Genomic DNA, 25,199 nt, shown 5'->3' on the forward strand with positions numbered 1-25,199 from the left:
AAATGGTAAAAGTTTGCAAGTATATTTTGGGGATTACACAGCAGGGTGGCGACAAAGTTAACAACTTTGATGTGGAATGCCCTGTAATAGCTCTTGGGCGGTGTGCCTTTTATCGCCTAGGCTCAGCAGTTTCAGCACCGCCTGCTGTCGCTTAGCGACGGCACTGCTGCTGTGCCTAGAGCTACCGACTGATGGCGCCATGCCCACGGATGGTAATTCGGAGGAGGAGGAGGTGGAGGAGGGGTGGGAGGAGGTATAGTAGGCCTTTGAGACCTGGACCGAGGTAGGCCCCGCAATTCTCTGCGTCGGCAGTATATGACCAGCCCCAGGGTCAGACTCGGTCCCAGCCTGCACCAAGTTAAGTGTAGTAGCGTTCTTATAAGTTTGGGATATGGCGGGTGAGGGGAATGTAAACAGATGCGCAAGAAGCGCATGATGCGCATGGAGCTGGCGTTCCGCTGCCAGGCGAGCTTTCGCCAATCCAAGCCCCTGTCTCTAGGCTACTCCCCAAACAGCACTTCTAAGAACCTTTTGTATAAGATCAAGTGTAGTAGCGTTCTTATAAGTTTAGGATATGCCGGGTGAGGGGAATGTAAACAGATGCGCAAGAAGCGCTGAAATAATATCCCTAAATGGTAAAAGTTTGCCAGTATATTTTGTGGATAACACAGCAGGGTGGCGACAAAGTTAACAACTTTGATGTGGAATCCATGAAAACAACCCAAATTTCTGCCTGACACACCTCGTTTGATAAAGGGACGATGTATGGAGGCAGCTATATGGACGACTTTTGGAGGTAGCAATGGAGACAACGTGTGGAGGCTGCTATGGAGACAATTTAATTTGGATAGTGCCTGTATGTGGCAGTCCCAAACATTTTTCAAACCAGAGGAGCAGGTAGGTGGCCCTCCAGTAAAATGGGATAGATTGAGTGCCTGTATGTGGCAGTCCCAAAAATTGTTCAAACCAGAGGAGCAGGTAGGTGGCCCTGCAGTAAAATGGAATAGATTGAGTGCCTGTATGTGGCAGTCCCAAAAATTGTTCAAACCAGAGGAGCAGGTAGGTGGCCCTGCAGTAAAATGGAATAGATTGAGTGCCTGTATGTGGCAGTCCCAAAAATGTTTCAAACCAGAGGAGCAGGTAGGTGGCCCTCCAGTAAAATGGAATAGATTGAGTGCCTGTATGTGGCAGTCCCAAAAATTGTTCAAACCAGAGGAGCAGGTAGGTGGCCCTGCAGTAAAATGGAATAGATTGAGTGCCTGTATGTGGCAGTCCCAAAAATTTTTTAAAACAGAGGACCGGGTAGGTGGCCCTCCAGAAAAATGGAATAGATTGAGTGCCTGTATGTGGCACTCACAAAAATTGTTTCAAACAGAGGACCGGGTAGGTGGCCCTCCAGAAAAATTAAATGCATGAAGTACTATAGCAAGAGCCAGTGGGCCCTGTCAAAAAATAGCCATTTTCCTCTGCTTTACTGTACAAAGAGGAGGAGAAGGAGGAAAATGAGGAGGAGGAGGAGGAGTGGATCAATTATTCAGGTTGAGCTTCCTTCACCTGGTGGAGATTGGAAATTCTGAGAAATCCAGCCTTTATTCATTTTAATAAGCGTCAGCCTGTCAGCGCTGTCAGTCGACAGGCGTGTACGCTTATCGGTGATGATGCCACCAGCTGCACTGAAAACCCGCTCGGACAAGACGCTAGCGGCAGGGCAGGCAAGAACCTCCAAGGCGTACAGCGCCAGTTCGTGCCACATGTCCAGCTTTGAAACCCAGTAGTTGTAGGGAGCTGTGTGATCATTTAGGACGATGGTATGGTCAGCTACGTACTCCCTCACCATCTTTCTGTAAAGATCAGCCCTACTCTGCCGAGACTGGGGACAGGTGACAGTGTCTTGCTGGGGTGACATAAAGCTGGCAAAAGCCTTGTAAAGCGTACCCTTGCCAGTGCTGGACAAGCTGCCTGCTCGCCTACTCTCCCTCGCTACTTGTCCCGCAGAACTACGCACTCTGCCGCTAGCGCTGTCAGAAGGGAAATACTGTTTCAGCTTGTGCACCAGGGCCTGCTGGTATTCATGCATTCTCACACTCCTTTCCTCTCCAGGGATGAGAGTGGGAAGATTTTGCTTGTACCGTGGGTCCAGGAGAGTGAACACCCAGTAATCGGTGCTGGAATAAATTCTTTGAACGCGAGGGTCACGGGATAGGCAGCCTAGCATGAAATCTGCCATATGCGCCAGAGTACCAACGCGTAAGAATTCACTCCCCTCACTGGCCTGACTGTCCATTTCCTCCTCCTCCAACTCCTCCAACTCCTCTTCTTCTGCCCATACACGCTGAACAGTGAAGGACTCAACAATGGTCCCCTCTTGTGTCTCGCCAACATTCTCCTCCTCTTCCTCCTCATCCTCCTCCACCTCCACCTCCTCCGATATGCGCTGAGAAACAGACCTCAGGGTGCTTTGGCTATCAACAAGGGAATATTCTTCCCCCGTCTCTTGTGACGAGCGCAAAGCTTCCGACTTCATGCTGACCAGAGAGTTTTTCAACAGGCCAAGCAGCGGGATGGTGAGGCTGATGATGGCGGCATCGCCACTGACCATCTGTGTTGACTCCTCAAAGTTACTCAGCACCTGACAGATATCAGACATCCACGTCCACTCCTCATTGTAGACTTGAGGAAGCTGACTGACCTGACTACCAGTTCTGGTGGAAGTTGACATCTGGCAGTCTACAATCGCTCTGCGCTGCTGGTAAACTCTGGATAACATGGTCAGTGTTGAATTCCACCTCGTGGGCACGTCGCACAACAGTCGGTGAGCGGGCAGTTGGAGGCGGCGCTGCGCTGCCCTGAGAGTGGCAGCATCTGGGCTGGACTTCCTGAAATGCGCACAGATGCGGCGCACCTTCGTGAGCAAATCAGACAGATTGGGGTATGTCTTGAGGAAACGCTGCACTATCAGATTTAACACATGGGCCAGGCATGGCACATGTGTCAGTCTGCCGAGTTGCAGAGCCGCCACCAGGTTACGGCCGTTGTCACACACAACCATTCCCGGCTTGAGGTTCAGCGGTGCCAGCCACAGATCAGTCTGCGCCGTGATGCCCTGTAATAGCTCTTGGGCGGTGTGCCTTTTGTCGCCTAGGCTCAGCAGTTTGAGCACCGCCTGCTGTCGCTTAGCGACGGCACTGCTGCTGTGCCTAGAGCTACCGACTGATGGCGCCGTGCCCACGGATGGTAGTTCGGAGGAGGAGGTGGAGGAGGGGTGGGAGGAGGAGGAGGCATAGTAGGCCTGAAACACCTGGACCGAGGTAGGCCCCGCAATCCTCGGCGTCGGCAGTATATGAGCAGCCCCAGGGTCAGACTCGGTCCCAGCCTCCACCAAGTTAACCCAATGTGCCGTCAGCGATATATAGTGGCCCTGCCCGGCAGCACTCGTCCACGTGTCCGTGGTCAGGTGGACCTTGTCAGAAACGGCGTTGGTCAGGGCACGGATGATGTTGTCTGACACGTGCTGGTGCAGGGCTGGGACGGCACATCGGGAAAAGTAGTGGCGGCTGGGGACCGAATACCGAGGGGCGGCCGCCGCCATGAGGTTGCGAAAGGCCTCGGTCTCTACTAGCCTATAGGGCAGCATCTCCAGGCTAAGCAATCTGGAGATGTGCACATTAAGGGCTTGGGCGTGCGGGTGGGTTGCACTATATTTGCGTTTCCGCTCCAGCGTCTGGGGTATGGAGAGCTGAACGCTGGTGGATGCTGTGGAGGATCGTGGAGGCGACGATGGGGTTTTTGTGCCAGGGTCCTGGGCAGGGGGCTGACTAGCAGCTGACACAGGGGAAGGAGCAGTGGTGTGCACGGCCGGAGGTGAACGGGCTTGTTGCCACTGAGTGGGGTGCTTAGCATTCATATGCCTGCGCATACTGGTGGTAGTTAAGCTAGTAGTGGTGGAACCCCTGCTGAGCCTGGTTTGGCAAATGTTGCACACCACAGTCCGTCGGTCATCCGGTGTTTCCTTAAAGAACCTCCACACTTCTGAAGATCTAGCCCTCGCCGCAAGAGCCCTCACCACGGGAGCTTCACTAGTTGACAGTGGCGCTGATGCACCAGCTCTGGCCCTGCCTCTCCGTCTGGCCCCACCACTGCCTCTTCCAACCTGTTCAGGTCGAGGACTCTCCTCCGTCTCAGAAGCACTGTGTTCACCCGGCCTCTCAACCCAGCTTGGGTCTGTCACCTCATCATCCTCCGATCCCTCAGTCTGCTCCCCCCTCGGACTTCCTGCCCTGACAACAACTTCCCCACTGTCTGACAACCGTGTCTCCTCATCGTCGGACACCTCTTTACACACTTCCACTACGTCAAGAAGGTCATCATCACCCACAGACTGTGACTGGTGGAAAACCTGGGCATCGGAAAATTGCTCATCAGCAACCGGACAAGTGGTTTGTGACTGTGGGAAGGGTCCAGAAAACAGTTCCTCAGAGTATGCCGGTTCAAATGGCAAATTTTGCTGGGAGGGGGCAGACTGGGGGGGAGGAGGCTGAGGTGCAGGAGCTGGAGGAGTGCCGATTTCGGTGACATGGGTGGACTGCGTGGAAGACTGACTGGTGGACAAATTGCTCGAAGCATTGTCGGCAATCCACGACATCACCTGTTCGCACTGTTCTGGCCTCAACAGTGCTCTACCACGAGTCCCAGTAACTTCAGACATGAACCTAGGGAGTGTAGCTCTGCGGCGTTCCCCTGCTCCCTCATCAGCAGGTGGTGTCTCACCCCGCCCAGGACCACGGCCTCTGACCCCTGCAGTAGTTGGACGCCCACGTCCCCGCCCTCGTCCTCTACCCCTAGCCCTCGGGTTAAACATTTTTAAAATGAGAGTTATAACTTTTTTTTTTTTTTTACTTCTTTTTGTTTTTTTTGGTGTTTTTTTGTGTTTTTTTTTTTTTTTGTGTTTTTTGTTTTTTTTTGAGTTTTTAAAACCAAACAATCCTATCCTATTGCTATGGCTATTTTCTAGCCAAGTATCAAAGGAAGCACACTACTATGCCAGATGAGATGACACTGAGTTATTGCCTAATAGAAATCCAACCCCTACTGAATTTTGCCACTTCGGCCTTTGCTATGGATATGTGCGCCACTAAGCGCAGAACACAGCGGTCGCAAGTCTCACTACAAATTGCTCAGAATTGGCAAGTACATGCACTGCAGAAACTACAGCCACCAGCAGATCAACCAGAAATCAAATATATAGAACGCTACTGTAGGCTTCAAGAAGCTGTTTGTATTCTCCTATGGCTATTTTCTAGCCAAGTATCAAAGGAAGCACACTACTATGCCAGATGAGATGACACTGAGTTATTGCCTAATAGAAATCCAACCCCTACTGAATTTTCCCACTTCGGTCTTTGCTATGGATATGTGTGCCACTAAGAGCTAAACACAACGGTAGCAAGTCCCCCTGCTAATTCCTCACAAAATGGTAAAAGATGCAAATTAAAATAAAAAAAGTAGAACGTTATTGTAGCCCTAAGAAGGGCTGTTGGGTTCTTTGAGAATCACTCCTGCCTAACAGTAAGCTAATAGAACACCCTAACGCTTTCCCTGACCAGCAGCAGCTCTCTCCCTAGCGGCATCCAGAGACAGAATGATCCGAGCAGCGCGGCCAGCGGCTAGTCTATCCCAGGGTCACCTGATCTGGCCAGCCAACCACTGCTATCGACGTGTAAGGGTACCACGTCATGCTGGGTGGAGTGCAGAGTCTCCTGGCTTGTGATTGGCTCTGTTTCTGGCCGCCAAAAAGCAAAACGGCGGGAGCTGCCATTTTCTCGAGCGGGCGAAGTATTCGTCCGAGTAACGAGCAGTTTCGAGTACCCTAATGCTCGACCGAGCATCAAGCTCGGACGAGCATGTTCGCTCATCTCTAATTACAATGCTTCTTCTCCACTATAGGCTGAGGCGGCATGTAATCCCTTCAGTATTGTACCATCCACCACTCATGTAATATACAGTATATATGAGTGCACTGATGATATACATAGACAGTCCATAATATACAAGATAAGGTGAGGTAAGTACATCCTCATATAAATCAGTGATATGTACAGTGTATGAGGTAACTACACCCTCATATATACAGGCAGTCCCCGGGTTACATACAAGATAGGGTCTGGAGGTTTGTTCTTAAGTTGAATTTGTATGTAAGTCGAAACTGTATATTTTATAATGGAAGTTCTAGACAATCTTTTTTCTTTTGCCCCAGTGACAATTGGAGTTTCAAAATTTTTGGTGTAATTGGACCAAGAATTATCAATAAAGCTTCATTACAGACATCTTACAGCTGATCATTGCAGTCTGGGACTATAGTAAAGCATCCAGAGAGCTTTACCAGAGGGCACATGGGGCAGAGGGGTCCGTCTGTAACTATGGGTTGTCTGTAAGTCGGGTGTCCTTAAGTAGGGGACCGCCTGTATATATATATATATATATATATCAGTGATATGTACAGCATGTGAGGTAACTACACCATAGCTCCCAACTGTCCCGATTTTGCCGGGAAAGTCCCGTCTTTCTTACCTCTGCCCCGCGTCACGGGCAGCTGTCAGATTGTCACGGATTTTCCCCCCAGGTCCCGCATGTCCCGGCGCTGTGTCCCCATAGTAAATACTTTGAAAGCCAGAACTCATAGTACAGAATGGCTTCTACAGACATCGGGCAGGGAATCCTTTTCAGAGAAGTGTCAGGCTTAGCGGAGAGCAGGGACCACGTCATCAGGTTCAGATCTCTATCCATATATGGTCACTGCATCTCCTAGGGTTCCACAGAGTAAACATCGGGCAGGGAATCCTTTTGAGAGAAGGGTTGGGTTAGCAGTGAGCAGGGACCACGTCATCAGGTCAGATCACCATCTGTCCATATATGGTCTCCAGGGCTTCCCCAGACACAAGCTCTTTATTTAATTAAATAAAGTTTTGCCCAGGCTGAGATCTGCACTGTAGACAGGAGCCTTAACCAACTGAGCTATAAGTCCAGTGATACTTATCAAAGGATTTTTGGTAACTAAGAAATGTTATCTGCCACTGTTACACTGTGACACAGACTTAATGCACTGATAGAGAGGGATCTTCTCAGAGATTATTATTGTAATTATTGAGACTATTATTATTATTATTATAAATTTTATTATTTTTATTATTATGGAGACTATTATTAATAATAGTAAAAATAATAATAATCATCTCAATAATAATAATAATAATAATAATCTCCATAATAATAATAATAGTCGCAATTGCCAGGGAGTGATTGGGAGTGTGGCTTAGGGGGATCGTGTGCCACCATTTTGTTCCTCTTTCCCTTTCACAGATGTTGGGAGGTATGCTACACCCTCATATAAATCAGCCTCATGTAAATCATTGATATATGCAGTGTGTGAAGTAAGTACACCCTCATTTATATCATATCAGTGATATGTACAGTGTGTGAGGTAACTACCCCTCATATAAATCAGTGACATATGCAGTCTGTGAGGTTAGTACACCCTCATGTAAATCAATGATATGTAGAGTGTGTAAGGTAACTGAGCTTGATGCTCGTTCGAGCATTAGCGTACTCGAAACTGCTCGTTGCTCGGACGAATACTTCGCCCGCTCGAGAAAATGGCAGCTCCCGCAGTTTTGCTTTTTGGCGGCCAGAAACAGAGCCAATCACAAGCCAGGAGACTCTGCACTCCACCCAGCATGATGTGGTACCCTTACACGTCGATAGCAGTGGTTGGCTGGCCAGATCAGGTGACCCTGGGATAGACTAGCCGCTGCCCGCGCTGCTCGGATCATTCTGTGTCTGGATGCCGCTAGGGAGAGAGATGCTGCTGGTCAGGGAAAGCGTTAGGGTGTTCTATTAGCTTACTGTTAGGCAGGAGTGATTCTACAAGAACCCAACAGCCCTTCTTAGGGCTACAATAACGTTATACTTTTTTTTATTTTTTTATTTGCAGCTAGTACCATATTGTGAGAAATTTGCAGGGGGACTTGCTACCGTTGTGTTTAGCTCTTAGTGACACACATATCCACCTCAAACACCAAAGTGGGAAAATTTATTAGGGGTTTGATTTCAATTAGGCACAGTCTGCCATTTACTTTTTATTTTACGTTTATTTTTTCATAACTCGGCGTCATCTCATCTCATAGCAGTGTGCTTTCATACTTGGCTAGAAAATAGCCATAGGAGAATCCAAACGGCTTACTTAGGCCTACAATAGCGTTATATATATTTTATTTCTGGTTGATCTGCTGGTGGCTGTCCTTGCTGCAGTGCATCTACTACCAAATTGTGAGGAATTTGTAGTGAGACTTGCGACCTTTGTGTTTAGCGCTTAGTGACGCACATATCCATCGCAAAGACCGAAGTGGGAAAATTTATTAGGGGTTGGATTTCAATTAGGCACAGTCTGGCAGTTTCTTTTTATTTTACGTTTATTTTTTCATAACTCAGCGTCATCTCATCAGTGTGCTTTCATACTTGGCTAGAAAATAGCCATAGCAATAGGATAGCATCGTTTGGTTTTAAAAACTAAAAAACACAAAAAAAAACTAAAAAACACAAAAAAAACACAAAAAAAAGTAAAAAAAAAATTAAAGTTATAAATTTCATTTTCAAAATGTTTAACCCGAGGGCTAGGGGTAGAGGACGAGGGCGGGGACGTGGGCGTCCAACTACTGCAGGGGTCAGAGGCCGTGGTCCTGGGCGGGGTGAGACACCACCTGCTGATGAGGGAGCAGGGGAACGCCGCAGAGCTACACTCCCTAGGTTCATGTCTGAAGTTACTGGGACTCGTGGTAGAGCACTGTTGAGGTCAGAACAGTGCGAACAGGTGATGTCGTGGATTGCCGACAATGCTTCGAGCAATTTGTCCACCAGTCAGTCTTCCATGCAGTCCACCCATGTCACCGAAATCGGCACTCCTCCAGCTCCTGCACCTCAGCCTCCTCCCCCCCAGTCTGCCCCCTCCCATGAAAATTTGGCATTTGAACCGGCATACTCTGAGGAACTGTTTTCTGGACCCTTCCCACAGTCACAAACTACTTGTCCGGTTGCTGCTGAGCAATTTTCCGATGCCCAGGTTTTCCACCAGTCGCAGTCTGTGGGTGATGATGACCTTCTTGACGTAGTGGAAGAAGTGTGTAAAGAGGTGTCCGACGATGAGGAGACACGGTTGTCAGACAGTGGTGAAGTTGTTGTCAGGGCAGGAAGTCCGAGGGGGGAGCAGACTGAGGGATCGGAGGATGATGAGGTGACAGACCCAAGCTGGGTTGAGAGGCCGGGTGAACACAGTGCTTCTGAGACGGAGGAGAGTCCTCGACCAGAACAGGTTGGAAGAGGCAGTGGTGGGGCCAGACGGAGAGGCAGGGCCAGAGCAGGTGCATCAGCGCCAAATGTGTCACGTAGTGAAGCTCCCGTGGCGAGGGCTCTCGCGGCGAGGGCTAGATTTTAAGAAGTCTGGAGGTTCTTTAAGGAAACACCGGATGACCGACGGACTGTGGTGTGCAACCTTTGCCAAACCAGGATCAGCAGGGGTTCCACCACTACTAGCTTAACTACCACCAGTATGCGCAGGCATATGAATGCTAAACACCCCACTCAGTGGCACCAAGCCCGTTCACCTCCGGCCGTGCACACCACTGCTCCTTCCCCTGTGTCAGCTGATAGTCAGCCCCCTGCCCAGGACCCTGGCACAAAAACCCCATCGTCGCCTCCACGATCCTCCACAGCATCCACCAGCGTTCAGCTCTCCATACCCCAGACGCTGGAGCGGAAACGGAAATATAGTGCAACCCACCCGCACGCCCAAGCCCTTAATGTCCACATCTCCAGATTGCTTAGCCTGGAGATGCTGCCCTATAGGCTAGTAGAGACCGAGGCCTTTCGCAACCTCATGGCGGCGGCCGCCCCTTGGTATTCGGTCCCCAGCCGCCACTACTTTTCCCGATGTGCCGTCCCAGCCCTGCACCAGCATGTGTCAGACAACATCATCCGTGCCCTGACCAACGCCGTTTCTGACAAGGTCCACCTGACCACGGACACGTGGACGAGTGCTGCCGGGCAGGGCAACTATATATCGCTGACGGCACATTGGGTTAACTTGGTGGAGGCTGGGACCGAGTCTGACCCTGCAGCTGGTCATATACTGCCGACGCCGAGGATTGCGGGGCCTACCTCGGTCCAGGTCTTTCAGGCCTACTATGCCTCCTCCTCCTCCCACCCCTCCTCCACCTCCTCCTCCTCCGAATTACCATCCGTGGGCATGGCGCCATCAGTCGGTAGCTCTAGGCACAGCAGCAGTGCCGTCGCTAAGCGACAGCAGGCGGTGCTCAAACTGCTGAGCCTAGGCGATAAAAGGCACACCACCCAAGAGCTATTACAGGCCATTCCACATCAAACTTGTTAACTTTGTCGCCACCCTGCTGTGTAATCCACAAAATATACTGGCAAACTTTTATCATTTACCGATATTATTTCAGCGCTTCTTGCGCATCTGTTTACATTCCCCTCACCCGCCATATCCCAAACTTATAAGAACGCTACTACACTTGATCTTATACAAAAGGTTCTTAGAAGTGCTGTTTGGGGAGTAGCCTAGAGACAGGGGCTTGGATTGGCGAAAGCTCGCCTGGAAGCGGAGCGCCAGCTCCATCCCAAGATCCAACTAACATAGTTTTAACTGCAGCACCTTTAATCTACTACTAGTTCACTGCCTCCATAATAATAATAATAATAATCTTTATTTATATAGCGCCATCATATTCCGTAGCGCTTTACAAATCATAGGAAACAAATACAAATGTAATGTAACAGAGCACAACATTTGTATGGAACAACAGGAGTGAGGTCCCTGCTCGCCAGAGCTTACGGTTTATGAAGATGATGGGGTAACACGAGGTAAAAGAATATTTAATGGTCAAGCCATTCTTCTTAGGGAATAGAACAAAATATAATAAATGGAATTGCTGTCGTTTGAACCACTCAGCCGTCATCTTATATACCAGGTCCAGGGTGAATGGGACTGCAGAGAAGTCTGGTGCCTGTTGGTTGCTGGATAACAGATGGGAGGACGACACAGGACGGGTTAGTAGAAGAGTTTAAACTTCATGCAGTTAATGAGTGTTATAGGCTTGCCTAAAGAAATGGGTTTTAAGAGCACGTTTGAAACTTTGGAGGTTAGGTATTAGTCTGATAGTCCGGGGCAGAGCATTCCATAGAATTGGTGCAGCTCTAGAGAAGTCTTGGAGACGCGAGTGGGAGGTCCGCACTAGGGTAGAGGTTGATCTAAGATCACTGGCGGATCTAAGAGCACGGGTTGGGCGATAGACTGAGATAAGAGAGGAGAGGTAGGGGGGTGCAGCATTATACAGAGCTTTATGGATGAGGGTTATTATTTTAAACTGTATTCGAAAGGAGACTGGCAGCCAGTGCAGCGACTGGCATGAACTGTACGCATACATGGTCCCCTTATCAAACGAGCTGTGTCAGGCAGAATTTTGGGTTGTTTTCATGGCTTCCACAACAAACTTGTTAACTTTGTCGCCACCCTGCTGTGTAATCCACAAAATATACTGGCAAACTTTTATCATTTACCAATATTATTTCAGCGCTTCTTGCGCATCTGTTTACATTCCCCTCACCCGCCATATCCTAAACTTATAAGAACGCTACTACACTTGATCTTATACAAAAGGTTCTTAGAAGTGCTGTTTGGGGAGTAGCCTAGAGACAGGGGCTTGGATTGGCGAAAGCTCGCCTGCCAGTGGAGCGCCAGCTCCATGCCAAGATCCAACTAACATAATTTTAACTGCAGCACCTTTAATCTACTACTAGTTCACTGCCTCCATACATGGTCCCCTTATCAAACGAGCTGTGTCAGGCAGAATTTTGGGTTGTTTTCATGGCTTCCATGTTAACTTTGTCGCCACCATGCTGTGTAATCCACAAAATATACTGGCAAACTTTTATCATGTACCGATATTATTTGAGCGCTTCTTGCTCACCTCCTTTGGTTCCTCTCTACCACCCATTGTTTTGAAGCCTGAGTCCATTTAGGGTATGTCGCCATGCCACTCTCTAGCCTGCCGCTGCTGCCGCTGCCTCTGCATGCCGTCCCCTATAGTGTCAGGGTCAATTATTGGATGTTTTAGATGCTATCTAGCTTCATTCTGTCACTCTGTCATGGCCATGCTGTTGCCCATAATTTTGGCATAATGGTGCGATTAAGCAGCCTCAGAGGCATCCATGCATGCTGCCCCTGCTGTTTCCTGTCCATTTCCGTGGTGTTTCCATCCTTTTCTGAGGTTCCCAGGTGTTTGGCCAAGCTTCCCTGTGCAGAGCCTTGGTCCCCTTGAAAAATGCTCGAGTCTCCCATTGACTTCAATGGGGCTCGTTATTCGAGACGAGCACTCGAGCATCGGGAAAAGTTCGTCTCGAATAACGAGTACCCGAGCATTTTAGTGCTCGCTCATCTCTAGTAACTGCCCCTCATAGAAATCAGTGCAGTTTGCAGTGTTTAAAGCAATAAGCTCACATTTATCAGCCATGTATGTTGTATGTGAGGTGACCTGGAGCAGATACACGGCTTATTAACTTTCCGTTTATAGTGCTACCTACACTGAGGTAACCTGCTCCTGTATACATAACTATGTGTCTCTACCATTCATGGAGCCGGTATATAACATGTGAGGAGAAGAAACATGAGGACACAAGGACTTACATCATGTCCACATTACACTAGTAAATAGAGCTCCCATGTAGCATAAAGCAGCCATATCTATAGTGTGTGAGGTATAATGTTACAGATATCACAGCCATAGCTGCAGGGTATAAGATAGCTGGGAGCTGAGGAGACATGGCTGAGGAAACATGGCGGCTTCGTACATACCTTTAGCCATGTGCACATTACATCAGGTAATGCTGCTCCCCTGTAACATTACCAGTCAAATCTATCGTGTGTGAGGTTATAAGCTCATGGTGTTAGGATTGGGTACACAAAAGACAGGGGATAGTGTGCCCTGAGCTTGCCCCAGCCTCTGTCCCTTCCTATAGCCCCCCCACGCTAAACCGTGGGGCGACTACTTGAAGACTCGGAATACGCTGGGTTAAGTGGGGGAAGGGAAATACAAACAGACTGACAAACATAAAACACAAAAGAATCGTAAACTAGCCGGAGTCACAACGGGAGGGTACGTCAATAGCAAAGTCAGTAAGCAAATAGTCAATGTCAAAAACTAGCCGAGGTAACAACAATACAGATACAGAGCAATACAACCTAGTGCAGCAAGCAAGTGGAGAAAGAGATTTCAAACACTGGCACAGGTGACTAGTGAAGCTGCAATTTATGCAGCCAGAACTCCACCTCCAGAACCTGATAGGAGCTGGACAGCATCTGGGAATTAACCCCTCACGGTGAAGAACAACAGGCACCAAGCAGAGGTTCAAGTCCCAGCCACTCCTAGACAGCGCGAGATCTTAGCAGCCGCTGCCTAGGACGAGAGGTGGAGTTTGCGCGGACACGCGCCGGGGTTCGGAGAACGCTGCTGGCACCACCAGAAGTCCCAGCATTCTCCCTAGCGAACCTGACACATGGATATCACAGCCAGAGCTGCCATGTGTAAGGTAGCTGGGAGCAGGTACACGAGGAGACATGATCTCCTGTGGTAATGATTAATTCCTGAGGTATAATTCCTCTCATATATGATGTGTAAGCTGAGGCTACACTTGTACATGATGTGTGAGGTGTAGAGATGAGCGAACATACTCGTCCGAGCTTGATGCTCGTTCGAGCATTAGCCTACTCGAAACTGCTCGTTGCTCGGATGAATACTTTGCCCGCTCGAGAAAATGGCATCTCCCGCCGTTGTGACAAGCCAGGAGACTCTGCACTCCACCCAGCATGACGTGGTACCCTTACACGTCGATAGCAGTGGTTGGCTGGCCAGATCAGGTGACCCTGGGATAGACTAGCCCCTGCCCTGCCCGCGCTGCTCGGATCATTCTCTGTCTGGATGCCGCTAGGGAGAGAGCTGCTGCTGGTCAGGGAAAGCGTTAGGGTGTTCTATTAGAATAGTGTTAGGCAGGAGTGATTCTACAAGAACCCAACAGCCCTTCTTAGGGCTACAATAACGTTTTATTTTACTTTTTTTTTGGTTTGCCTGTGGCTGGGCTTGCTGCCATTAGTAGTGCAGCTAGTACCATATTGTGAGTAATTTGCAGGGAGACTTGCGACCGTTGTGTTTAGCTCTTAGTGACACACATATCCACCTCAAACACCGAAGTGGGACAATTTATTAGGGGTTTGATTTGAATTAGGCACAGTCTTCTGATTTATTTTTTTTTACGTTTTTTTCTTTTTATAACTCAAAGTAATCTGGCAAAGCAGTGTGCTTTCAGTGTAGGCTAGAAAATAGCCATAGGAGAACCCCAACGGCTTATTTAGGCCTACAATAGCGTTATATTTTCCTTTTTTTTGGTTTGCTTGTGGCTGGGCTTGCTGCCATTAGTAGTGCAGCTAGTACCATATTGTGAGTAATTTGCAGGGAGACTTGTGATCGTTGTGTTTAGCTCTTAGTGACACACATATCCACCTCAAACACCGAAGTGGGACAATTTATTAGGGGTTTGATTTAAATTAGGCACAGTCCGCTGATTTAATTTTTTTTACGTTTATTTCTTTTTATAACTCAAAGTCATCAGGCACAGCACAAAATCCAGTTGAGTGCTGTCAGTGTAGGTTATAAACTAGCCATAGCAATAGGATAGCATCGTTTTGTTTAAAAAAAAAAAAAAAATTAAAGTTTACACTTTAATTTTGAAAATGTTTAACCCGAGGGCTAGGGGTAGAGGACGAGGGCGTGGACGTGGGCATCCAACTACTGCAGGGGTCAGAGGCCGTGGTCCTGGGCGGGGTGAGACACCACCTGCTGATGAGGGAGCAGGGGAACGCCACAGAGCTACACTCCCTAGGTGTAGACCCGCATACTCTTAGGAACTGTTTTCTGGACCCTTCCTACAGTCACAAACCACTTGTCCGGTTGCTGCTGAGCTATTTTCCGATGCCCAGGTTTTCCACCGGTCGCAGTCTGTGGGTGATGAAGACATTATTGACGTAGTGGAAGAAGTGTGTAAAGAGGTGTCGGACGATGAGGAGACACGGTTGTCAGACAGTGGTGAAGTTGTTGTCAGGGCAGGAAGTTTGAGGGGGGAGCAGACGGAGGGATCCTTCTGAGACGGAGGCGAGTCCTATAGCAGAACAGGTTGGAAGAGGCAGTGGTGGGGCCAGACGGAGAGGCAGGGCCAGAGCTGGACGTGGATGTCTGATATCTGTCAGGTGCTGAGTAACTTTTAGGAGTCAACACAGATGGTCAGTGGCAATGCCGCCATCATCAGCCTCACCATCCCGCTGCTTGGTCTGTTGAAAAACTCTCAGGTCAGCATGAAGTCGGAAGCTTTGCGCTCGTCACAAGAGATGGGGGAAGAAGATTCCCTTGTTGATAGCCAAAGCACCCTCAGGTCTGTTTCTCAGCGCATATCGGAGGAGGTGGAGGAGGATGAGGAGGAAGAGGAGGAGAATGTTGGCGAGACAGAAGAGGGGACCATTGTTCAGTCCTTCACTGTTCAGCGTGTATGGGCAGAAGAAGAGGAGTTGGAGTAGTTGGAGGAGGAGGAAATGGAGAGTCAGGCCAGTGAGGGGAGTGAATTCTTGCGCGTTGGTATTCTGGCGCATATGGCAGATTTCATGCTAGGCTGCCTATCCCGTGACCCTCGTGTTCAAAGAATTTATTCCAGCACCGATTACTGGGTATTCACTCTCCTGGACCCACGGTACAAGCAAAATCTTTCCACTCTCATCCCTGGAGAGGAAAGGAGTGTGAGAATGCATGAATACCAGCAGGCCCTGGTGCACAAGCTGAAACAGTATTTCCCTTCTGACAGCGCTAGCGGCAGAGGGCTTACTTCTGCGGGACAAGTAGCGAGGGAGAGTAGGCGAGCAGGCAGCTTGTCCAGCACTGGCAGGGGTACGCTTTACAAGGCCTTTGCCAGTTTTATGTCACCCCAGCAAGACACTGTCACCTGTCCCCAGTCTCGGCAGAGTAGGGCTGATCTTTACAGAAAGATGGTGAGGGAGTACGTAGCTGACCATACCATCGTCCTAAATGATCACACAGCTCCCTACAACTACTGGGTTTCAAAGCTGGACATGTGGCACGAACTGGCGCTGTACACCTTGGAGGTTCTTGCCTGCCCTGCCACTAGCGTGTTGTCCGAGCGGGTTTTCAGTGCAGCTGGTGGCATCATCACCGATAAGCGTACACGCCTGTCGACTGACAGCGCTGACAAGCTGACGCTTATCAAGATGAATAAAGCCTGGATTTCTCCGGATTTTCATTCTCCACCAGGTGAAAGAAGCTCAACCTGAATAATGTATGCACTCTTCCTCCTCATTGTCCTCCTTCTCCTCCTCTTTGTACACTAAAGCAGAGGAAACTGGCTATTTTTTTCCAGGGCCAACTGGCTCTAGCTATAGTACTCTATGTATTTAATTTTTCTGGAGGGCCACCTACCCGGTCCTCTGTTTTAAACAATTTTTGGGAGTGCCACATACAGGCACTCAATCTATTCCATTTTTCTGGAGGACCACCTACCTGCTCCTCTGGTTTGAAAACTTTTTTGGACTGCCACATACAGGCACTCAATCTATTAAATTTTTCTGGAGGACCACCTACCTGCTCCTCTGGTTTGAAAACTTTTTTGGACTGCCACATACAGGCACTATCCAAATTAAATTGTCTCCATAGCAGCCTCCACACGTCGTCTTTTTAGCTGCCTCCACACGTTGTCTCCATTGCTACCTCAACACGTCATCGCCATAGCTGCCTCCAAAAGTCGTCCATATAGCTGCCTCCATACATGGTCCCCTTATCAAATGAGCTGTGTCAGGAGGAATTTTGGGTTGTTTTCATGGCTTCCACATCAAACTTGTTAACTTTGTCGCCACCCTGCTGTGTAATCCACAAAATATACTGGCAAACTTTTATCATTTACCAATATTATTTCAGCGCTTCTTGCGCATCTGTTTACATTCCCCTCGCCCGCCATAACCCAAACTTATAAGAATACTACTACACTTGATCTTATACAAAAGGTTCTTAGAGGTGCTGTTTGGGGAGGAGCCGAGAGACAGGGGCTTGGACTGGCGAAAGCTCGCCTGGCAGCGGAGCGCCTGCTCCATCCCAAGATCCAACTAACATAGTTTTAACTGCAGCACCTTTAATCTACTACTAGTTCACTGCCTCCACACATGGTCCCCTTATCAAACGAGCTGTGTCAGGCAGAATTTTGGGTTGTTTTCATGGCTTCTACATCAAACTTGTTAACTTTGTCGCCACCCTGCTGTGTAATCCTCAAAATATACTGGCAAACTTTTATCATTTACCAATATTATTTCAGCGCTTCTTGCGCATCTGTTTACATTCCCCTCACCCGCCATAACCCAAACTTATAAGAATACTACTACACTTGATTTTATACAAAAGGTTCTTAGAGGTGCTGTTTGGGGAGGAGCCGAGAGACAGGGGCTTGGATTGGCGAAAGCTCGCCTGGCAGCGGAGCGCCTGCTCCATCCCAAGATCCAACTAACATAGTTTTAACTGCAGCACCTTTAATCTACTACTAGTTCACTGCCTCCATACATGGTCCCCTTATCAAACGAACTGTGTCAGGCAGAATTTTGGGTTGTTTTCATGGCTTCCACATCAAACTTGTTAACTTTGTCGCCACCCTGCTGTGTAATCCACAAAATATACTGGCAAACTTTTATCATTTACCAATATTATTTCAGCGCTTCTTGCGCATCTGTTTACATTCCCCTCGCCCGCCATAACCCAAACTTATAAGAATACTACTACACTTGATCTTATACAAAAGGTTCTTAGAGGTGCTGTTTGGGGAGGAGCCGAGAGACAGGGGCTTGGATTGGCGAAAGCTCGTCTGGCAGCGGAGCGCCAGCTCCATCCCAAGATCCAACTAACATAGTTTTAACTGCAGCACCTTTAATCTACTACTAGTTCACTGCCTCCATACATGGTCCCCTTATCAAACGAGCTGTGTCAGACAGAATTTTCAGGTGTTTCACCAGATACATAATAGAACTCGGCCCATCTGTCGCCGCCATGCTGGAGACCTGAAGTTTCAATCATAGAAGCAATATGGATCATGGAAGTCGTCTCCATGGCTGCCTCCACATGTCGTCCCCTTATCAAACGAGTTGTTTAAGGCGCATTTTTCGGGTGTTTCACCAGATTCATTATTGAACTTGGTCACTATGTCGCCACCATGCTGTGTTATCGACTAAATATACCGTCAACCTTTTGTTCACAGAGGAAATAATTTCAGCGCTTCTTGCTCACCTCCTTTGGTTCCTCTCTGCCACCCATTGGTTTGAAGCCTGAGTCCATTTAGGGTATGTTGCCATGCCATTCTCTAGCCTGCTGCTGCTGCCTCTGCATGCCGTCCCCTATAGTGTCAGGGTCAATTATTGGATGTTTTAGATGCTATCTAGCCTCATTCTGTCACTCTGTCATGGCCATGCTGTTGCCCATAATTTTGGCATAATGGTGCATTTAAGCATCCATGCATGCTGCCCCTGCTGTTTCCTGTCCATTTCCGTGGTGTTTCCATCCTTTTCTGAGGTTCCCAGGTGTTTGGCCAAGCTTCCCTGTGCAGAGCCTTGGTCCCCTTGAAAAATGCTCGAGTCTCCCATTGACTTCAATGGGGTTCGTTATTCGAGACGAGCACTCGAGCATCGGGAAAAGTTTTCTCGAATAACGAGCATCCGAGCATTTTATTGCTCGCTCATCTCTAGTGAGGTGTATGTGGTGACAGCAGATGATACAACATGTTAACCCCAGTGTTATACTTGCTGAGTCTACACTAGTTCATGATGTGTGATGTGTATGAGATGACGGCAGACTGATGGTAACCCCAGTGTTATACCTGTTGAGTCTGTCAAGTATGATTCTTTCTGTTCTTCTAGGGCAGTGGTGGCGAACCTATGGCACGGGTGCCAGAGGTGGCACTCGGAGCCATTTCTGTGGGCACTCAGACCATCGCCCCAGGACAGAGTTCACCAAATAGGACCAATTCTTCCTGCAGTCCCAGGCAACTTAAGCGACACTTCTTTGGAACTGCGGGAAAAGTGAGAAGGTGTTGACAGAACTGCAATGTCTTTGAAGGTCATCCTGCCGGACTCTCCATTCTTTCTTTACAGAGAGATCCTGGAGAGAAGCTACAACAAGAGTCTGATTCAACTGTTCTTTCAACAGTGTTGGTGGCATCAGACAGCCGAATCGATTGAAAGATGTGGAAGAACAGGTAGCAATAAGTTACTGCTTAAAATTTTGGTTGTAGTTTGGGCACTCGGTCTCCAAAAGGTTCACCATCACTGTTCTAGGGAGAGGAAGAGAAAGAGAGATACAGGACAGGAAGTGACAGATACTCCTAAAACCCGGCTACACAACACATACACTGTCTTCTCTCAGTAATACACTACACATCCCATACTTTGTCTTCTCTCAGTACTACACTACATACCACACACTCTGTCTTCTCTCAGTACTACACTACACACCACATACTTTGTCTTCTCTCAGTACTGCACTACACACCACATACTCTGTCTTCTCTCAGTACTACACTACACACCCCATACCCTGTCTTCTCTCAGTACTACACTACACACCCCATACCCTGTCTTCTCTCAGTACTACACTACACACCCCATACCCTGTCTTCTCTCAGTACTACACTACACATCACATACCCTGTCTTCTCTCAGTACTACACTACACATCACATACCCTGTCTTCTCTCAGTACTACACTACACACTACATACCCTGTCTTCTCTCATAGTACTACACTACACATCACATACCCTGTCTTCTCTCAGAAACTACAATACACATCTCAAACCATGTCTTCTCTCAGTACTACACTACACATCACATACCCTGTCTTCTCTCAGTACTACACTACACACTATATACTCTGTCTTCTCTCAGTACTACACTACACACCACACACTCTTTCTTCTCTCAGTACTACACTACACATCACATACCCTGTCTTCTCTCAGTACTACACTACACACTATATACTCTGTCTTCTCTCAGTACTACACTACATACCACATACTTTGTCTTCTCTTATTACTACACTACACACCACATACCCTGTCTTCTCTCAGAAACTACAATACACATCTCAAACCATGTATTCTCTCAGTACTACACTACACATCACATACTTTGTCTTCTCTCAGTACTACACTACACACCACATACTCTGTCTTCTCTCAGTAATAAACTACACATCACATACCCTGTCTTCTCTCAGTACTACACTACACACCACATACTCTGTCTTCTCTCAGTACTACACTATACACCACATACCCTGTCTTCTCTCAGTACTACACTACACACCACATACCCTGTCTTCTCTCAGTACTACACTACACACCACATACCCTGTCTTCTCTCAGTACTACACTACACACCACATACTCTGTCTTCTCTCAGTACTACACTACACATCACATACTTTGTCTTCTCTCAGTACTACACTACATACCACACACTCTGTCTTCTCTCAGTACTACACTACACACCACATACTCTGTCTTATCTCAGTACTACACTACACACCACATACTCTGTCTTCTCTCAGTACTACACTACACACCACCCACTCTGTCTTCTCTCAGTACTACACTACACACCACATACTCTGTCTTCTCTCAGTACTACACTACACACCACATACTCTGTCTTATCTCAGTACTACACTACACACCACATACTCTGTCTTCTCTCAGTACTACACTACACACCACATACCCTGTCTTCTCTCAGTACTACACTACACACCACATACTCTGTCTTCTCTCAGTACTACACTACACACCACCCACTCTGTCTTCTCTCAGTACTACACTACACACCACATACTCTGTCTTCTCTCAGTACTACACTACATACTCTGTCCTCTCATAGTACTACACTACACACCACATACTCTGTCCTCTCATAGTACTACACTACACACCCCATACTCTGTCTTCTCTCAGTACTACACTACACATCACATACTTTGTCTTCTCTCAGTACTACACTACACATCACATACTTTGTCTTCTCTCAGTACTACACTACACACCACATACCCTGTCTTCTCTCAGTACTACACTACACACCACATACTCTGTCTTCTCTCAGTACTACACTACATACTCTGTCCTCTCATAGTACTACACTAAACACCACATACCCTGTCCTCTCATAGTACTACACTACACACCACATACTCTGTCTTCTCTCAGTACTACACTACACACCACATACCCTGTCCTCTCATAGTACTACACTACACACCACATACTCTGTCTTCTCTCAATACTACACTACACACCACATACTCTGTCTTCTCTCAATACTACACTACATACTCTGTCCTCTCATAGTACTACACTACACACCACATACTCTGTCCTCTCAAAGTACTACATTGCACACCGTATACTCTGTCCTCTCATAGTACTACACTACACACCACATACCCTGTCCTCTCATAGTACTACACTACACACCACATACTCTGTCCTCTGACAGTACAGGCGATACCCTACTTAAGGACACCCTAGTTACAGACGACCCATAGTTACGACCCATAGTTACAGATGAACCCCTCCGCCCACTGTGACCTCTGGTGTAGCTCTCTGGATGCTTTACTACAGTCCCAGACTGCAATGATCAGCTGTAATGTGGCTGTAATGAAGCTTTATTCATAATCCTTGGTCCCATTACAACTCCAATTGTCACTGGGGCAAATAAAATAAAAAATGTCTAGAACTTCAATTATAAAATATACAGTTTCGACTTACATAAAAATTCAACTTAAGAACAAACCTCCGTACCCTATCTTGTACGTAACCCGGGGACTGCCTGTACTATATTACATACCACATACTCTTCTCTCAGTACTACACTACACACCACATACTCTCCTCTCACAGTACTATACTATACACTACCTACCCTGTTCTTTTAACCCCTCAGGACACAGCTCATTTTCACCCATAGAATACAGCCTCGATTTTTGCAGTTGTTTTTGTTGCAATGTTTTTTCATGACATATGTTCTTCACATTGCACATATTTGTAAAAAAAATTAAATTTGTTGAAAACTTTGAAAAATTTTCTGATTTTTAAATGTTATTTTATTAGGGCATTAGGAGGCTTATAGTTTCCACATTTTTAAGTAAATTACAGCTTCAAAATTTTTAGAGGACAATTTATCTGCATGAGGGTTTTTAAAGTTCTGCTTATTAGAAACTCTCCACAAATCGCCCCATTTTCATAACTGCACCCATCAAACTATTCCAAACAGCCTTTGGTAAGCCTTTAAGCTTCTCACAAAAATTAAAACAAAATGGATGTTCTATTTAGAATGTTTACATTTTGACAATAAAATGATTTACCCATTACCCAAGTGTGACTATACCCCACATGTGAATGTAAACTATTTTAGGGGCGCACAGCAGACGCAGAAAAGAAGGAGCCTTTGAGCTTTAAGAGGGCAGATTTTGATGTTGTTGTTTTCAGGTGCCATTATATATTTGAAAAGTTCCTGAGCTACGAGAACAGTGACCCCACCTATAAATGATCATATTTTTGAAAATACATCACCCAGAGAATGTATCTACATTGATATGGAGCATTTTACCACCGCAGATGTTTTATAGAAAGTACTTACATTGGCTCATGGAAGTGAAAATATTTTTCTAAAAAACCTTGCTTAGGCCCCTAAATTTTTATTTTTAGAAGGGGTTAAGGAAGTAAAAGCACCCCATAGTTTGTTACCCAGTTTCTCCTGAATGGAGTAATATCCCACATGTGATCACAAATTACTGTAGCAGTGCACTGCATGGCTTGGATCCAGGTGCCCACTAATTGTAGTTCTTGGGTCTCAGGACTCATATCTACCATTTACTTTCATCTCATACAGGCTAAGTCACAAGCGACACCTTGTCAAGCACTGGAGGAGTGGAAGTCTTTGCTTCCGTTCCTTAGTGATGAGGAGTATGTGGAAGCCTTTTGGAAGGATGTAGTAGATGTCCTGTCCAGTATACTGGAACAAACATTCCCCTAGCCCCCTAAAATCTATTTATTTGGTCTATTGGATGAAGAATTGTGGACACACTACATTTGAATTTTCCTTCAGGAGGCGCTATTTATGGTGCGTAAAGCAATATCTCTGCAGTGAATGGATCCCCATCCTCCACATGTGTCATGATGGAAAAAAATAGTAAATACAAATTAGGGGACGCTGGTGTGCCTCCCACTAACGGTGTATGATAATGCACCAATCTCATTCAGGAACCCTCCCCTATGAATAGCTTTATTTTAACTTTAGTTGTATAGAATGGGCAATCCCAAAAAACGGATTTCCCAACACATAGATGTATCTAACGTGCAGTCCGGGAGATGGCCCTACAACCACTCCATTGCTACATAAGTCTATTAAGAGTGGGTATGGCGGTAAAGGAGATTACACAGATGATACTTTGTTGTTTGCATGTTTCTTTATCGTAATATACCAGATTGGTGTACTAATGTACAAAAGTTTATATGCTATTGTATCTAAGTGACATGTACCAATTCTGTCACGTTTATTGCTTAATTTTCAAATAAACAAGTTTAAAAAAAATAAGTACACTGGACAGATTTTTATAATATCAATGGGCACTGAGTGATGGATTAAATAAAAACTTTTCCCTTTTTTCTGTATTTTATGTATTAATAAATATCAATAAATTAATGTGATAATGTCTGCTTACTAGTGCCAGTTCTCCTTATCGATATGCTCAAATTAACAAAATTGTTTCCAAATTACTTTTTATTTAGTAAAAGTGGGAAAAAAAATAAAAATACCTACATAAATAAGGTATTTTTGTGATCGTGGAGACCCATATAATAAAAATAATATACTATTTTTATTGTATGGTAAACGGCCAAAAAAATAAAACAAAAAAATCTAACCAAAAATGTATTATTTTCATTTCCTCCACCAACAAAGAGTTTAAAAAATGTTATCAATTAGCTATAGATGCACCAAAATTATGTACCAGAAAAATGCATCTCATGGGGCAAAAAATAAGCCCCTATAGGTCCACATTAAAAGAAGAAAAAAATTATAGCCTGTAACATTTGACAATGCAAATCTGCTCTGAATGGCGCCTTCTTCCATTCTATGCCTGTCATGGCGCCCATATTGCAGGTTACCACCACATATCGGCATACTCTGGAGAAATTGAGAATAAAACTTTAAGGAGCCTTCTTTTATTTAATCCATTGCGAATGTTTCACTTTCTGTATTGTCACTTTCTGTATTGTCACTTTCTGTATTGTCGAAAAATATTACAATTTGTAGACCACGCCTCCATTTTGTTTTAACCGCTATAATACATGTAAAGGGTTAACAGACTTCTTAAAAGTGCTTTTTCATGCATTGAGGGGTGTAGAGCACATCCCTCTAAATAAGTGGTTTGGAGATTTTCCCAAAATTTTTTAAAATGTCATTCAAATTCTAAGCCTTATAATATTCTAGTAAAGTATGTGGAATCTTCAAGAGCCATGCCAAAATAAAGCAGTTATTTGGGAAATGTAAGTTATGAATTGATTGGATTTTGTTAAATTGGGGGCTGTAATGTAGTACAAATGTTGGTATCTGTGATTTAATCTCAACTTATTTAGATAATTGATCTTTATTCGGTACCGAGAAGTCCCTATCTTTTTTACCTAAAATTCTTCTAGCCCTTTCCAACATCCATTGTTTATATTTACTGATTTTGAGTATCTGCCTGATATTTAGAATTGCAATTGAGGATATCACAAATGTATCTGCCATACCACTCTATACAGTCCAGGTTGGGATTGCTGGGGGAATAGATGGTAAATACCTCCCAACATGACATCACTATGTTTGCCAAAGATGGGGAGAACTTAGCTCTCATACTCACTCCATGTTTGTAAAAAAAATAGTTTATTAATAAAAAAAAATGTATTTTATAGATTCCTGTAGATTAGCATTGTTGTACGGCCAAATA

The sequence above is a fragment of the Engystomops pustulosus genome, chromosome 4, assembly GCF_040894005.1.
Source record: "Engystomops pustulosus chromosome 4, aEngPut4.maternal, whole genome shotgun sequence".
Classification (NCBI taxonomy): domain Eukaryota; kingdom Metazoa; phylum Chordata; class Amphibia; order Anura; family Leptodactylidae; genus Engystomops; species Engystomops pustulosus.